At 34.2% G+C, this 18,257-nt stretch overlaps 1 long non-coding RNA gene across 1 annotated transcript in view; it reads right to left on the bottom strand.

Annotated features, from left to right (window-relative positions):
• LOC143242937 (uncharacterized) overlaps positions 1–17,173 on the bottom strand; it is a 66,651-nt gene extending 49,478 nt beyond the window's left edge. The window contains exon 1 of the long non-coding RNA XR_013023474.1: positions 16,778–17,173. This is a non-coding gene — a long non-coding RNA (uncharacterized LOC143242937). The remainder of the gene's footprint in view (positions 1–16,777) is intronic.
• Positions 17,174–18,257: the final 1,084 nt, after the last annotated feature.

Here is an 18,257-nt window from a genome sequence, read left to right as displayed (position 1 = left end):
TTTTATTTTCAAAACACATGTTGGAGTTGGACTTTTGTGTGTGAACTTGGTATCAGGCTAACTGTTTGTAGCCCTTGTTTCTTTATCCAATGCTCATTACAAGCTTTTCCAGCCTGTTCACACGAAAACTCTGTATAACTTGAATGTCAACTGTACGAGAATTTCGAAAGTACCGAAACACCAGTGGTATCAGATACATATGTTATAAGGGTGCAGAACATCATTCATACTTCTTTTGGAATAATTACACTCATACTGTTCACAGATTGTAGCTACAAGCATTAGTATTAATTAATATAGCAGTATTGTTGTAATAACTAATGAATGTTTCATAAAAGAAAATGTGAAAGGTAAAGTAATATTTCCTAACCACGCAGTAGTAGACAAGGCTACTAATTGTGAAACATTAGATGCAGTAGCACAGCATCATGTGAGAAATAGTAAACACCAGACACGACAGAGTAAAATAAATTATGATTTATTTCTTAGGAAATGTGAAAGAAAACATAAAGAAAGCGTAATAACATTACCAGAAGAATATTTGTAGGAGATGTGACCCTGGTCGTGAAAATCAAGTTTGTCACATAATAGTGTTAAATTAAAATAAACCTATAGCAGAAAACCTCATAAAATGCCAGAGATAGACAAGTGTGAAACATATGTTTGAACAAGCAGAACAGAGGGCAGTATCAGTTATTATGTATCCCCGGTTGCATAAGGTCCTTAGAAGAACGGAAAATTAAATTTTGGGGAAGAATTTAAAAAGTGATTGATTGTTGTAACAGTTGAAGACATTTATCTGTTACGTAATATACAGGAAACTAAAGAAATGTCAGTTATTGATAAAAGAAATAGAATATCTAAGACATATGATAATGAAAACAGTATTAAACCTGAACTAAAAAGTTAGATATTCCTGCTTTCCTGGGATATATATGATTTTGTAGTAGGTTTACACCACATTTTGAGTTGTTGGCAAACCTCTAACTGAGCTAACTAAGAAAGAAAGAGAAGTTATTTGGGCAGATAAAAGACAAAAAGCTTTCGTGAAATTAGGACACGCTGCATTAAAATCACTCATTTTAAGTTATTCATTTTTAGTTACTCAGGCGTTAGTAAATAAATTATCTTAAACATATATATTTCAGGTTATGCTATAAATGCAGTGTTGCCATAATTAAATGAAAACAAAAAGAACATCCTTTAGCTTATTACAGTAGACATTTACGAAAAGCTGAAGTAAATTACTCGGTCTCAGAACAAGAATGTTTAGCCGTAGTATATTGAATGAAAAACTTTTGTTGTTATCTGTATGGTAGGAAATTTACTATCATCACATGTCATGTACCATTAAGATGACTAATAACATTAATGAACTTTTCCTCTATGTTAGCCATGTTGATCATTAGTACTCCAAGATTATGATTTTGAAATAATTCATATAACAGGCAGAGAACATTCTAATGTGAATGCTCCATGTAACATAAGTGTAGAGTCTCTGAAACTGATGAGAATAGTCTATCAACAAAATTAGAACCGAAAATGAGGATGAATTAGAAGTAATTAAAATCATGTGATTAGTGAACAAAATAAAGATGAGTAAATAAATAACTTGTGTGTCTGATAAAAAAGCGAATACGATTGTTAAAGTATTTTAAAATAACATTGCAGCTAGATACGTTGTACTCCAGTATTTAATGCCGGATATAGAAAGTAACTTTGTTTCCAAGTTAATAAAAGATATTTCTCATTTGTTAATTGCCAAAAAAACAAAAAAATAACTGAAACAACTGCTTTTCATCCAACTCCAACCGTATTAGTAGAAAGATTCAGCAGAACTTTGTTGGATACGATGTCTCAATACTGTGAGAAAGATCAGAATACTTGGACAGAGCTTTTTCATTTATTACGTATGTGCTGAAAATGAGTCTACTTTCGAAAGTCCGTTCTTTCAACTACATGGTAGAGATGTACTGCTGCCTAAGAAAGATATAATGATTTCTAAAGTATTTACTATGCAGTGATTACAAGACTGAGTTATAACAGAGAATGCAGTTCGCTTTTCAGTTAACTGTTAAACATTTAACAAAATCTGCTGAACTTAGAGAGAAACAAGGAAACAGGTTTGTTTGTTTTGATTTTCGCGTAAAGCTTCTCGAAAGCTATCTGCGCTATTCGTCCCTAATTTAACAGTGTAGGACTAAAGGGAAGGCAACTAGTCATCATCACCCACCGCCAAGTCTTGGACTACTCTTTCATCAATGACTAGTGAGATTGACGGTCACATTATAACGCTCCCACGGCCGAAAAAAGAGAGCATCTTTAGTGCGACAGGGATTAGAACCATCGACCCTTACGTTACGAGTCGAATTCTTAACCCACCTGGCCATGCTGGGCTCTTTCTGGATATTATCTGATTGTGCGTGCACTTTGATACTTTTTTCTTTTTAGTATTATTTGTTGGTCGTTATTGCAGCAAAAGGTCATGTAAATGATCCAAATATATTCTGTTACATTTGTCGTAAGTTTGTTGTGAGGAATCAATGACAAAATATCACAAGATTTCTCAAAAACATGCAAGGCTGCAATACTCGGAATAAAAAAAGAAATTTCTTATCCAATCTTCATTTTGTAATAAGATCTGATGTAGCTGTATTTACTTCACCAGAGACTCTTGATACAGTGTTATCTGATTCTGAATCTGATGTCAATAGAAATAATAATAATGAGTGTTTTCAACTTGAAGCATCTGATGAACCACAGCTTTTCATACAAGATGAATTTATTAATTTCGTGATAGATTTGAGCCTTTTAAAAGATTCTCCAGGAATTATGGGTTATAGGGTTCTGGCTTAGAGCTTAATTTCTGTAGGGACATCACATTACTGGTACAGAAATAATGAGAAACAGTTATACTGTTTTCGCATGAAGGTTCCCTGGTTTATTGCACTAATATTGCAAAATTAATACCAACACTAGAAGCTGCAGTATATGAGCAGAATGAATTGTGATTGTTTACTGATTGCTCCAAAAGAAGTCTGAAAGGTGTTCTACACAATAGTAACTTATATGTATCTGTTCCTATTGCTCATTTGGCTCATACGAAAATCTTGAAATTCTTCTTAATAAGGTCAACTACACATACCATCACTGACTATTTTGTGGATACTTAAAAGTTCTTTCTATTTTGTAAGATTGGCAATCAAGTTATACAGAGTTTTTATATTTTATGAAAGCTTTCAGGAAAGTTTAAGCTAACATAACGTAATCCAAACTAATCTGAATTCATGTTTTTTTGTTGAATGGGACAGGAACATAGTCTTCAACATTGAAAAAGAAACAATGGACATGCATTGTCCTGGTTGATAAATAAAAGATAGACCAGAATACGTAGTTTTAATTATAAAATACGAGTATTTCACAAATCAAGATGAATGAGTATTCATATTTGTTTCTCAATGTTTTTATCTTTACTTCAGTTTATTTATATTTCTCTTGAAAAACATAATAATAAAAAGTTATAGACGCAATAATAATTGGATCTAAGTAAGAGTTTGTTTTTTCCTTTTTTCAGACAATATCGACGTCATAGAAAGAAATGAATATTTATTTTAAAGTCTGCGTATCTGAATTATTAAAAATCAAAATAACTTGTATCTAATTTAAATTATCAGGTGTATGTTATGTTGCATAAACTCTTTGGAACAGTATTAAAAACTCCATATGTAGTGATATTATTGAGCCACACACTCACGTGATATCAACAGATCAATTTTAATAATTAATTAGCCAATTTTCAAAGTAAATTTATGGATCATGAAGTATGGTTGGCTACAGTCGAATCTTTATTTCACATTACAGTTTTTATTAGACACGAAGACATCCACCTTACTATTTTTATTTTAACAAATCAAATCAGTGGCCGTATGATTAATGAAAAGTCGCTATTAATCTCCCTGAGGGACACCAGCTTGTGGAGTAAAGTATTCAGAAAAAGTTACTTTAACATTTACTCTACATTTTCTATTTTTCAAAAAGTTAGATAACCAGCGAATAATTCCTCGCGGTAGTTCCATTTCATTCATTCGGAACCTTAGACCATCGTGCCAAACAGTGTCGAATGCTTCCTCGATATCAAGGAAGCAAGCGACTGTACATTCTTTTTTATTGAAGCTATCTATTATTGTTTCGGTTAATCGGATAAGGTGGTCTGTCGTTTGTTTAAATTTCCTGAATCCATTTTGTTCTTTTGGTAATTTTGATGTTATCTCCAAGAATGTGGAGAGTCTATTACTGATTATTCTTTCAAGAATGACCAGCCTAAACACCTGGTCAGGCTGATTGGTCGGTTGCTATCAGGTTTATTCGCTGGCTTTTCTTCCTTATGGAACATTAATATATTTGCAAGTTTTAGGCCTGGCATGGCCAAGCGCGTAAGGCGTGCGACTCGTAATCCTAGGGTCGCGGGTTCGCGCCCGCGTCGCGCTAAACATACACGCCCTCCCAGCCGTGGGGGTGTATAATGTTACGGTCAATCCCACTATTTGTTGGTAAAAGAGTAGCCCAAGAGTTGGCGGTGGGTGGTGATGACTAGCTGCCTTCCCTCTAGTCTTACACTGCTAAATTAGGGACGGCTAGCACAGATAGCCCTCGAGTAGCTTTGTGCGAAATTCCAAAAACAAACAAAACATTTGCAAGCTTCCAAGAAACTGGGATGTATCCTGAGGATAGAGATAAGTTAAAAAGTGAATTTAGGTGGTCAAACAATTTCAGTGCCCTTTTAGAAGGACAGCTTGCATTTAATCTTCATCTGGTGCTTTGTTTTTGTGTTTTTATTGCTTCAAGTAATTCTTGAAGGGATATTTCATTTGTTAGTAACGTGCTTGCCTAGCGCGTTAAGGCGTGCACTTCGTAATCTGAGGGTCGCGGGTTCGCGCCCGAGTCGCGCCAAACAAGCTCGCCCTCCCAGCCGTGGGGGCGTTATAATGTGACGGTCAATCCCACTATTCGTTGGTAAAAGAGTAGCCCAAGAGTTGGCGGTGGGTGGTGATGACTAGCTGCCTTCCCTCTGGTCTTACACTGCTAAATTAGGGACGGCTAGCACAGATAGCCCTCGAATAGCTTTGTGCGAAATTCCAAAAACAAACAAACAAACAAGTAGCATGCTTGCATAATCTGTGTCGGAACTTATATTTGTATCAGTTATGTTTATTGGAAAAATTAGTACAAATTGATGTTTATTGTTTAATATGTAATTGGTGACTTTATTGTAGAAATATGTATTCATATCTGGATCAGTGTGGTTTTAAAAACATTTTGGAGTTGATCTTTGAAAGCTTCGGCTATTTCTTTATTTGTGTGTGCTATAGTATTATTATGTTCAAGTGGAGGTTATTTCTTTGTGTCTGATTCAAAATTACCCGAAATTCACAACGGAGTTCGAAAGTACCGTCATACTTCAGACCACCTGATTCGACTTACAGAATCAATTACTGACACTTTTAATAAAAATGAATGCACTGTAGTTTGCTTTCTCGATATTGAGAAAGCTTTTGACACAGTGTGGCATAATGGTTTATGACATAGGTTACAGGAAATGGCTTTACCCCAGCTGGCTGTCCAACTTTCTGAACAACTCAAAGTGCAAAGTAAATGTGAATAGAGCTCACTCAGGGTCCTTTTCACCCGAAGCAGGAGTTCCGCAGGGAGGGGTTGTTAGCCCTATATTATTTATCATGTATGTGAGTAATATGCCTCTGTCGGACCTAAATTTAGGTTTTGCATCACAGTTTGCTGACGATGTAGCAGTCTGGAAAAGTGCCCCCACTCTTTCAATTGCAGCAACGAACCTACAACCAGTTCTAAATAACATCGAAGAATACTGCCAGAAATACAGAATTGAAATCAATATTCCGAAAACGCAAGTGATATTATTCAGTAGACTCAATAAACTGAAAAAAAAATTCACCAAAGCTCTGCTTAAATGAGTCACTTTTACTGACCGCTACTTCTGCTAATTTTTTTATTTTATTGTTATTACTAGTAGTAGTAGCATTTTCCATATGGAAAAAAGTAACATAAAAAATAAAGAAAAGAAATAATACAAAAATGTATATTAAAATGAAAATAAAAAATAAACTTTCTTGTGTGTCCAAGCATGGACTGTGCCCTGAAACGGGCCAGATGCTATCAACATTCGGAAGAGAGTAAGAGGACTACTGTACCTGACCCTCCTGGGTATTTAACATCAATACCCAAATACCCACTCAGAGAGATCGAACTCTCTTCAGCAAAGATGGCTGCTTCGAGCAACAACTGGCGCAATGCTTCATCATTTCTGCCAAGTTTCTCGTTTAAATTGCTGCATCTCCTCACTTCTGATCGACTTCCCGCCTCTTACAATAGTTTTCTTAAGAATGAATACTAATGAAGCAGAACTTAGAATCTAATTTGACGTTCAAAAAAATGCGTAAATTTGGATATCTACTTTGAATATATCTGTAAAAAGTTATTTATTTTCTGTGTATGCACGAAAACAATAATATTTCTATTAACACGAAAGTGTGCCGTTTAAGCAAACCACAGTAATAATAAGTTAGCAAAGAACGATTTTAAACAAAATGAAGTCATTTGTTCTAAGGTAACATACTACATGTTTCGACAGAACATTAATGTGTCTGAACAAGTCAAACCAATGTGATGTCGAAAATCTAGTATGTTCTCTCAGAATAAATCGCGTCTTTATGCTTAGAAATACTTGTTTTCTTAATCGTTATTTATATAAGAATAATGTGATGCTTCCTCACCCACGTAAAAGACATAGCCGTAAATATAATTTCTTCCACGTTCAACTTAATTTGTCCTTTCAGCACTTAACACGTAACTTTTAAAGTATTACACTTCAAATGTAAAGAGGTTTTCACAGAATCATTTGTCTCTCATCACATAGCTCAATTCATGAGACTGGTATTCAACGAAAAACGTATTGGGTGATGACAAATATAAGACTGGACAGTTACTTTTTGTACAACTTTCTTTTCTAGCCGTAACAGAATGAAATCAAAATTGGTGGTCAAACTTCTAGCTACACTTGTAACATTGACAATAAATAATTCTAAAGAAAATATTCATTCATCAATTAGCCTGGCTACGTTGTTTGTTCAGTTTAGAACATAAAGGTATAGCTACCAGTTTGGTCTGCAATTTTATTTCATTCCTTTAAGTCACACATTTAATTCTTCTTTTTCGCCGCACTTCACTTTCACATTTAATTTGATTAGACTTTTTATCAATACACGTTAACAAATCCCATCAAATAAGAAATGAATAAGATCACAACCATATTATTCAAAGCAGAGCTTTACGTATCTTTGTTTCTTCTCAAAACATGGTCAATAGCTTATTTATAGTAACAACATGGAATATAGATTAACAGATACTTGTCATTAACCCTCTGAAATCGGCAGAGCTCTTTGATACATCATCATCTGTGCTAAATACTTAATATAACATCTCCTGATGCTAAATTCAATCAAAGTTTTTAACGTTATATCTCATTAATTTATTAACAAATTGCCTTATAATTTGGTGTTGGAAGTAAAATTCCAATAAATATAATCACATGATAGTTTGGGTTACCAGGGTCTGAAGACAGAAAATAGAAAAACGTTAAACTATTACTTCTGTTAACTCTCCAGTCGGATCGTCACCTTGTCGTGGTGAGAGAGCATGCGCGTGCAAGTAATCCTGAGAGCGATGTCGTCGGGAGGCTTGCGTTTCTGGTAGGGTCATCCATGATGGCAAGATCGAGGGTGGGTTCTTGACAAAAACGACCCAACCCCAAGACCTCAACCTGGACTCCTTAACGGCAGGAAGGACGGACAAGGGCTGCAGCAGTTCTACAAGTTCTAATCGTCTTGGTGTCCTTGCCATTGGACTCGACTTGTTGGGGGCGTTATAAGGTGACGGTCAATCCCACTTTTTGTTCGTGAAAGAGTCGCCCAAGAGTTGGCGGTGGGTGGTGATGACTAGCTGCCTTCCCTCTAGTCTTACACTGCTAAATTAGGGACGGCTAGCACAAATAGCCCTCGAGTAGCTTTGTGCGAAATGCCAAATAAACCAAACAAATCCTTGACCTCGGACAAGGACACCGCCTGAAGGTAAAACGCTTGACGCTAGCGGTTTCAACAGTTGGTTCACATCTGCTAATTTCCGCTGCAAGTTACTGTTGATTATATGTGCCAGGCACGCCTTCAATAATAATGAAAAGGTTGGGTGTTTTGTTTTAAGTGGTGTATTTTTTGGTTGTGTAGTTTCATTCTGTAATGAATTTCTACTTTTTCTTTTCGACACTACCAGAGTAAACTCTTGGTTTTCATTTGTTTGTTCTAGATTTTTTCTTCTTCATTAGTTTCTGCGTTATCAACATCCAAGGCTTTGTTTAAGTTAGTAGCATCATTCGTAGTATTTTTAGTGTAAGAAGGAACTATCTCCACCTCTGTATGAGAAGTTTCTTCACCTTCATCTTCAGAATTTTCACTTGAATTACGTAACTCTTTTTTCTTCTCATTCAACTGGTGCTGTTTCTTACAGTATGGGTAATTAGTTTTATCCAAGTGAGTATAGTAATTTATCTTTGTTCAGATAAGTGAAGGTGGTTGTCGCAGGGAAAGGGTTATAAGTTTTTCCTACACTATTCTTATATACGCTCAAAAGTTTGCAGAAAACTCTCCTATATCTCAGCTCACACTCGCTAAAAGTCCCCGGCGTTCGACTCGTAAACTTAGTGCCGCGGGTTCGAATCCTGGTCGCACCAAACATACTCGCCCTTTCAGTCGTTGGAGCGTTATAATGTAACGGTCAATCCCACAGTCAATCCACTATTCGTTGGTAAAAGAGTAACCAAAGAGTTGGCGGAGCGTGATGATGACTAGCTGCCTTCCCTCTTGTCTTACACTGCTAAATTAGGAACGGGTAGGCGCAGATAGCCCTCGATTGGCTATGCGCGAAATTCAAAAACAAGCAGTTGAGATGTTAACTCTGATAGTTCCAGTAAGACATAACTAAAAACACATCTTTGCTATCAAAAGCATTATTTGATAAAACAAGACAGAAACCTAAATAACCAAGGGCACTTCAAAATCTGTTAAGCAGAATTTGAGTAAATTAATCTACGAGACAATTTTTGTGTCCTTTTTCAACCTATATTTACTTACACTACTAATACCAGCGGTAGGGAGTGGGTATATTTTATTCAATTTTATTATTATTCAGGATTCCTATCAACCTACCTTCAATTAAGATTATTCTAGGCAGGATTACACTGAATTAAGCTGTGATACTTTTGGTACGATCGAGAACATCAATCGATATTAGCTCTCAACTCGATCAAGAGGTGATGAAGATATGAGTTAGAAGTTCGTACTTAAAATATTAATAAAATAATAATAACTTTGAGCCGTTTTATAAGCCGCTGTGCTGCAGCTGAGAAAAAACATATCATATACATATTATAAAATAAACTTGCCACTTTGTTTTTCATGTTTTGTTAAAGGTACACATTAAAGAATAGTATTAGAACAAATAAACTACGTTGTATGTATATTTCAACTGGAGATTCGTAATACTTCTCTAAACAACTGGAATATCAAATCACGTCAATAATACATCGAACTCTAGCTGTCTTCAATAAATTGTATAGAATACACGTGCAGTGAGGTCTATTCGAGATGTTTATCTACATTTAGAACAGGTTTTCTGGTTCAGTTGTGACATTTTTGACTGGAAACGTATTGACCTTTTTTTTTTTTACTTAAGGGCTACATAGTGTGTAACTTGTTGTTGTTAATCTATCCACATTCACTTGTTAAAACGCGCTGTGCAGAAATCTGTACAAATTGGCTTGTGATAATATACGTTCTTAGAAGGCTCGGCATGGCCAGGTGGGTTGAAGCGTTCGACTCGTAATCTAAGGGTCGCAGGTTGAATTATGGTCGCACCAAACATGCTCGCACTTTCGGCCGTGATGGCGTTATAATTTTCGGTCAACTCTATTATTCGCTGGTAAAAGAATCGCCCAAGAGTTGGCGGTGGGTGGTGATGACTGCCTGCCGTCTCTCCAGTCTTAAACTGCAAAATTAGGGACGGCTAGCGCAGATAGTCCTTATGTAGCTTTGCGCGAAATTCAAAAACAAACAAACTTGCTTTGAACCTGAACTGAGGAATATGTTATGAAAATACAGCCGAAGTAAACAATTAGCACTTACATGCGGTATTAGCAAAATACCTGAAATTCAAACGTAAGGCAACAAGGAAGTGCAGTAAAAATAAGACAGAAAATCAAAATTGCGAAATTTTTTTACAAAAATCAAGACAAGTATTTAATAACAATGATAAACATTATTTTGTTTCATCACATATAAAAGCAAAACACGTTTATTTCAAAAGTGTTTTAGTAAATAACTATACGTTAATTGCAAATGCTTTGTTACATCACAAGTGTTTTAGAAAATTACCTTACGTTTTTTACAAGTACGGTTTTATGTCATAAATGTTTCAATTAAATATTGTTGCTCTTTGCTTGCCCTTCAAGAAGAGAAACTATCTTAGAATTATAGCGTTTTGTGTTACAGTATAGAAAAAGGTTCAGAGAGACTGTATCATTGATTAAATCTCTGATAGATTTTATCCCAGTATGGAAATTGAAGTCCAGTCAGGTTATGTGCTGTTACAGTACGTATGGATACCGTACACCGCAGTTCAGAAACAGTTGAATTTTGTACCAGTAAAGAATATTTAGATACATTTTATCCCAGTACAGAAAGTTCAGAGATATTGTACGACTATATAAGAAACGTGAATTAAGACACACGTTAGTTAGTCTTGCAGACAAAACAAGCTCTACGTTGCGTCGAATAATTATTTCTTATTTACTTAATATTCTATGTTTCACAATAAAGACAACTGAACAAACGGTGGACTCAGCAGATAGCTCGATGTGACTTTGCCATCGTGAAAACTCACATAATATAAACTTACCGAACGCTATTTTCTACAGCCACATACTTGTATCGTAACAATGTTTTCTCAGTTGGCACTTCATGTATGCTTAACAACTCATGTTCTCATGAAATAAGTTCCTTTACCCACTTTATTTTTTAAATTAACAGCTCTTGAAGAATGTATAAATAAATCTCAAATCAATTCAAGTGTTTTATATACTTTACTATCATGTTACTGAGCATAGGTGTGTTCTTCTAATATATGTTTCAATTTTTTTTAAGGTTACTTTCAGTAACTTTATTGACTATAATGTCTGTAATATAGTTAATTTATAATATGTATAATGTATGTTGTATTAAATAGCTAACTTAAATAGCATTCCGCAAACTATGTTTGCCGTATATAAGACTGTATATATAGAAACTTGCTTAGAGTGTGGTTGTAATAATATTATGATGAACACTTCTACTTGTTCAAAATCTTTAAAGAACTATTTGGAATATGTAACGGTTTACAATGTAATAGGTCAAACATTAATGTCTCATGTGAAGTGTAAATCTATGTTATTATGTTTATCAGTTTTTCGTTTTATTCACTTTTTCATCATGATTATTCAACATTATAAGTTTGATATCTTGTTTGGAAACAACCTAAATTTTATGGGAAATTGTCGACATTATGACTGATAATAAGTATAAAAGTTATTTTCAATTACCTTTATTAGTCACTCAATTAATTATCAAATTCTGATCCTTATTGGTTGATAAGATCAGAAGCTACTGAATATAACAAACTGCTATACTTTTAACAGTTTTGATGAATCTTATTAAACTCGACAATAAAATGTCATATTGTTTTCCTATATCACAATAAAACATTAAAAATGCAGAAAACCTGGAAATGTTACGTAAAGTAAAGCCAGTGAGTTCGTTCCTCCATACTGTTTCAAATAACTAATAAAAAGGAAACGATGAAAATAGATCAATGAATCAATAGATAAATAATCTGAAACCATGATTTAATTTGATAAATGTAAGTTTCCTATCAAACTTTTTCTGGAATATAGCGTCATCTAGTTTTACTCAAACAGTATGTGCCTGTCGATTAATGAGATTTTAAATTAAAATTATGATAAAATCACATCTAATAATGGTTTCTGACTGTAGATGTAGTAAAGCATCTATTGTGAACTTTATTAGACTGACAACCGCTGCTTTCATTTGTTGAAAGACGATCAGTTTTATGTAGAACCATACTTCGATTTTTTCTACTAAACGCGAAACAATGCCAAACCGTCGTCCTGATACGATTTGTTTCATCAAGGCTTCATATCGGCTACAGTTTTTATGTGACTAATTATTAACGTCTGCAAATTCAGAATTATTTTCATACAATGTTATCAACCCTCTTTGTAAGTTTTATACACTAACTTATTGTTTTTTGAGAGTGATGTAAAATTATTACATATAAAACTTCTATAAAACGCAGCACACACTATGTAAGTAAATAAATGTGTGTGATATAACACTTTTTACAATACCATATGCGACAATAAGTTCAGCTGAGGTTTTCAAACACAAAGTAAGAGTAAACTTAGGTCTCTCCCTCTCTGGTGTATCGGCGGCAAGTCTGAGGACATATAATACCAGAAATTAGATTGAGCAGTAACAACGAACATGTTACTGTGGATATTCTGCAAAAAAACAACACAAAAGTAACTGTAGCAGGACTATACTGTTCACCAAATAAACAACACAAAAGTAACTGTAGCAGGACTATATTGTTCACCAAAAAACAACACAAAAGTAACTGTAGCAGGACTATACTGTTCACCAAAAAAACAACACAAAAGTAACTGTAGCAGGACTATACTGTTCACCAAAAAAACAACACAAAAGTAACTGTAGTAGGACTATACTGTTCACCAAATAAACAACACAAAAGTAACTGTAGCAGGACTATTCTGTTCACCAAATAAACAACACAAAAGTAACTGTAGCAGGACTATACTGTTCACCAAATAAACAACACAAAAGTAACTGTAGCAGGACTATACTGTTCACTAAATAAACAACTAGACATAACATCACTCAACAACACCTTTTCCCACAACCATAACTCTGTAGTTATTGGAGACCGAAATCGTAAAAAATGTCAACTTTGGATGCAGGAGCACAAACAACAATGGAAGAAGTCTCTTACAGTTCATAGATGATAACAATATAGTCCTATTAAATGATACCCCCCCCCCTACACACACAGCGTATGCCACTAACACCAGTGATATACTTGACCTGTGCCTCTGCACATATAACATGAGTCAAAAACTAATAAAATTCCAGGTGGGAAAAGATGTTGCGTCTTCGATCTCGCCCCCCACCCATAAAAATATAACCAACAGGAAAGAAAAGTTTAATTATAGTAAAGCAATTTGGCAAAATTATAAACAGGAATTAGACAATCTATTACCTAATAAAGTTGTAAAAGAAGTTAAAACTGATATTGAAATGGATAAATACTGTCAAACAATAATCGGAGTTCCTTCAGAAAGCAGCCAGGGAAACAATACCAAAACAACACCATAAAACAACAAATAACACATGGAAACCCAATACCGAAATAATTACCCTAATCAAAAAAGGAAGACAATTAAGAAGACGGTTCATCATAACAAGAGACAGAGAAACAAAAACGCAAATTAACAATATAAAAAATCATATCAGAACACAAATAAAACAAGAAAAATGATACAACTTCTGCTCAAAACTGAATAATAAAACCGACCCGAAAAAATTCTGGATCCACCTTAAAAGACTCACCAATGATAATACAGCTGTACATACTAACTTTTCAGCACAAATGTGAACTAAATCCATATTAAATTTTCCCAGATGTCAAAAACCATAAACATATTTTATAAATTGTTAGTTTCTATATTGTTACTACAGGAACTGCTGTAAATAGTTATATTTGAACACAATTTTTACCAAAACAAAATATACAATAATAAAATGTGCAGTTAGAAAGTATAAAATAAATATATTTCTTCTGTTTAAATTTCCCGCTCTTTTCTATCGCACAAAAATATAGTAGATATAAATGAGGGAAAAGGTCTCATAGATTAATTCACTCTAATCTTGTGATAATTTATATTCAGCACACATACTCAGTTGTGTAGTTTACAGTATTTAAAGAAACACAATTTTGTAGTTTAACTGTTCAAAAAGACATACTTGTTTAGTTTATATTAATTACAGAAATATAGTTGTGTTATTTTAAATTACTTACAAATACAAATTTTAATGGTTTATACTGTTTACTGTATAGATATTTACAGCCCATTCGACTGGTAACACGTTTGACTTTCTTTTTCCTCTCAATATCTTTATAATATAATATTAACGTTCAAATATTTATGAGTAAGATCGCAAAAACTAACCGAAGCAAACACTTGATTCGGTATCGAAATGTGTTTCTGGTGGAGGAGGAACAGACAGAAAAAAAAATATTTATTTTAGGTACAAATTACACTTTATTTGATATTCAATACAAAGTTTTTCATTTCAAAATTCACTTTATTGTAATTAATTTCAAATATATATTTTTTCGTACACTACTTAATTTGCGAATTGTTAATTAAATGAAGGTAAGATTTCAAAACATCTTTTCTTTCAGTGAGAATCAAGATCCTAAGAAGTGATAAAGAATAAAAAGTACTTTTAAAGTTTCATACAAATTGAATTAAAACCACAAAATGTGTCAATGTTGTCATAAGTAAGATATTTAATTAACTTTAATGATTTTAAGGGATTGGAGAAATTTATGTATCAAGAAAAATATGAATTATATCATATATGTTTGCTTGTTTCTAACTAAGCACAAAGCTCCACAATGGGACATCTGGTCTCAGCCCACCACAATCGAAACCCAGATTCTAGAGCTGTGAATTCACAGACATACCGGTGTATTGAATTATTTGTGAAATAGTTTTCATTATACTTATATATATATATATATATTGGTGAAAATAATTAACTAAAATATGAAGGTTTGGTTTGGATAGTTTTGAGTTTCGCGCAAAACTACTCGAGGATTATCTGCGCTAGAAGTCCCTAATTTAGGAGTGTGAGACTAGAGGGAAGACAGCTAGTCATCACCACCCACCGCCAATTCTTGGGCTACTTTTTTGCCAACGATTATTGGAATGACCCTAACATTATAACGCTTCAATGGTTAAAAGGAGAAACATGTTTGATGGGACGGGGATTCGAACCCGAAAATCATAAGAAAGGATTGCGTTAAAAACAGCAAATCCAAATCACTGACTAATTATATAATTAATTTCAACTTAAGAAAACAAGCCCAAACAAAAATAAATTAAACGTATTTTAATTAATTTGTTTTTAAGTTAAAATTATTTATTTATTCATTATATATCATAAACCCAATTCCCTTAAGTAATATACTCCTATTTATTTAGAGCTAATTGTGAAGTAGAAGTTACAATATTTCATTTTTACCATTTTATTAAACGTGAGAATTACTTATGCTGCACAAATACAATAGTTCTCTCTCTTCTCTCAACGACTTTTCGATGATTTTAGGGACTTAAAACGCTAATAACCGGTATTAGGTTATATACGGTGGATGAATTACAATAACCCACTGTGTAGCTTTGCACTAAAAAGAACACGTGTGCTAACACCTTTATGATTCTCATTGCATACTTAACATATTGTTTAATGTGTATTAATTTTGAGTTCTTATACATTACGCATACCCACAACAAGTACCAAATTCCGGTTTCCACTGGTGTAAAACCGCTGACTTACCTCTTTGCCACGTGGGGGTAAATGTCGGTCAGTCAATAAGTTTCTGTCCAAATATTATGAACTGCCTCATCATTTTACCTCTTTTTAATTTTGTATTACTGAATTGGTTTCTTTGCTTTTTTTCAATTTCACAAAGAGCTACACGAGAGCTATCTGCGCTACCCATCCCAAATTTATCAATGTATGGAAGCTAGTCACCACTACCCACTGCCAATTCTTAGGCTACTTTTGAACAAACCTATAGTGGGATTGAGAGTAACATTATAACGCCCCATGGTTGAAAAAGCAAGAATAATTTGGCGTGACGGAAATTCGAACCCGTGATTTTCAGATCACGTGTTGAGCATCTTAACCAGCTGGTCATGCCATGCAATTAACATTAGTGTGTGTGTGTTTTTCTTATAGCAAAGCCGGCCCGGCATGGCCAAGCGTGTTAAGGCGTGCGACTCGTAATCTGAAAGTCGCGGGTTTGCATCCCTGTCGCGCCTAACATGCTCGCCCTTTCAGCCGTGGGGACTTTATAATGTGACGGTCAATCCCACTATTTGTTGGTAAAAGAGTAGCCCAAGAGTTGGCGGTGGGTGGTGATGCCTTCCCTCTAGTCTTACACTATTAAATTAGGGACGGCTAGCACAGATAGCCCTCGAGTAGATTTGTGCGAAACTCAAAAATCAAACAAACAAACTTATAGCAAAGCCACATCGATCTGTCTGCTGAGTCCACCGAGGGGAATTGAAACGCTGATTTCAGCGTTGTAAATCCATAGACTTGCCACTGTACCAACTGGGGGCATCAACATAAGTTAAAACAGGTTCAAGTTTGTTTCTTCAGATTGCTTGTCGAGCAGCATGGCTGGAAGGTTAAATTATTTACACTTCTTACGAGAAAAGTGGAACTTTGCAATATTTTCATATTTAAAGTTTGAAATATTCAATAATACTTACCTCGGTTAGCTGTTACGAATTTTCCTCTGTCATAACCATTTCCTCTATCATTACTATTTCCTCCGCCAAAATGTAGACCGTCGTTCCTATTTGGACTTCTACCCAATCCTCTTCCGTTTCTCAACCCACTATCCACCGCTTTTTAAGCCAAACTTGGGATGAAGTTCCAAGCCTAAGTCTCTGATGGCGTCTCTTCTCAACTTTTTTGTTGCCTCTTCCATTTCCGTCACGTCTTCCAAAACCTGGATCGACGTCAAAGCCAGGTAGGTCAATAACTCCCCTTCCTCTCCCTGTGTTTCTAGGATCACCGTAACCATCGTAAATGTTCCGGATGTTTTTGCTATTTCAATTTTTAGCGAAACTTCCTGTAATGAAGACCGTAGTCATCAAAAGAAGAACGAAAATCTGTAATAAAAATAAATATCAAAATTATATCTTTTATAAAACTATTACCACTAAAAACAAACAACCTACTCGCTTGGTCCTTGAGGAAATTGTGTGGAACAAAGTTATTTTACAAAGAAAAACAGACACACAAATTATTACAATATAAATTAGCTTATCGTATAACATTTTCCCCGTAAAGCTTTATGATTTCATTGTGAAATGTTCTTAGATAGAACAGATTATTGTAAAATAAATGGCATTATTCTTCTTTCGTCGAAATCGTTTGGCCTAATTTATATTAATAATTGTAATTGAAATTACAAATGTTGATTAACTTGATGAATCTAGTCAACGTTAGTGTCATCACACTGGTGTTGTGACAGATACCACTCGAGAAGCTTGGTGGGAAATTCAACATAATTCCTCCTGTTTGTTGTTTTACATGATGAGAACATTTGTCACAGTGCTGTTTTACTGGGAATTCTTTTATACTAAATTTGAATAACTTTCAAAAAATATTGTTATCAAACGTATATTTCACTAACAATATCCCATAATAAGATCAGGTCTCGTATCATAAGATTTAATTTTAGTCAAATTATCTCACATTATTCTACGTAGAGGGCTGTCACTTCTGATATTGAAATTATACCGTGCAACAAATACAGTTTTTTATCTCTGATGAGTTGTGTTGCAGGTTGGCATATAATTAACTTATAGAATAAACTGTAGAACACTTACCACTGTCTTCATGTTCGTTGGGCTGCGATAAAGTAAAAGACGTTTATATCAGCTGTAAGTTAGTTGACTATGTAAAAAGAATTTTTCAAGTTTTTATATAGTATTTATATAGTGGAGTGATATGACGTAATCACACTGAAGGCTCTACAACTAACTAACAAACAGCTAATACACAAACTGCTACTTATTTGTTTTTAATTAATAACAAAAAACGTAGCCAATATTTGGATTTTTCTCATATGTATTTCAAACGAAGATAGATCAAAGCTATAAAATGTTAGAGAAAATTTGTTAATTTTTATTTCATACTGACGTACACTAAATATTTGACTTCATTCCAACTAATCAAGAT

This window comes from Tachypleus tridentatus, unplaced genomic scaffold (assembly GCF_004210375.1).
Source record: "Tachypleus tridentatus isolate NWPU-2018 unplaced genomic scaffold, ASM421037v1 Hic_cluster_2, whole genome shotgun sequence".
NCBI classification, from domain to species: Eukaryota; Metazoa; Arthropoda; class Merostomata; order Xiphosura; family Limulidae; genus Tachypleus; species Tachypleus tridentatus.
Note: the sequence above shows the minus strand (reverse complement) of the source record. Positions and strands in the feature narration are given on the sequence as shown.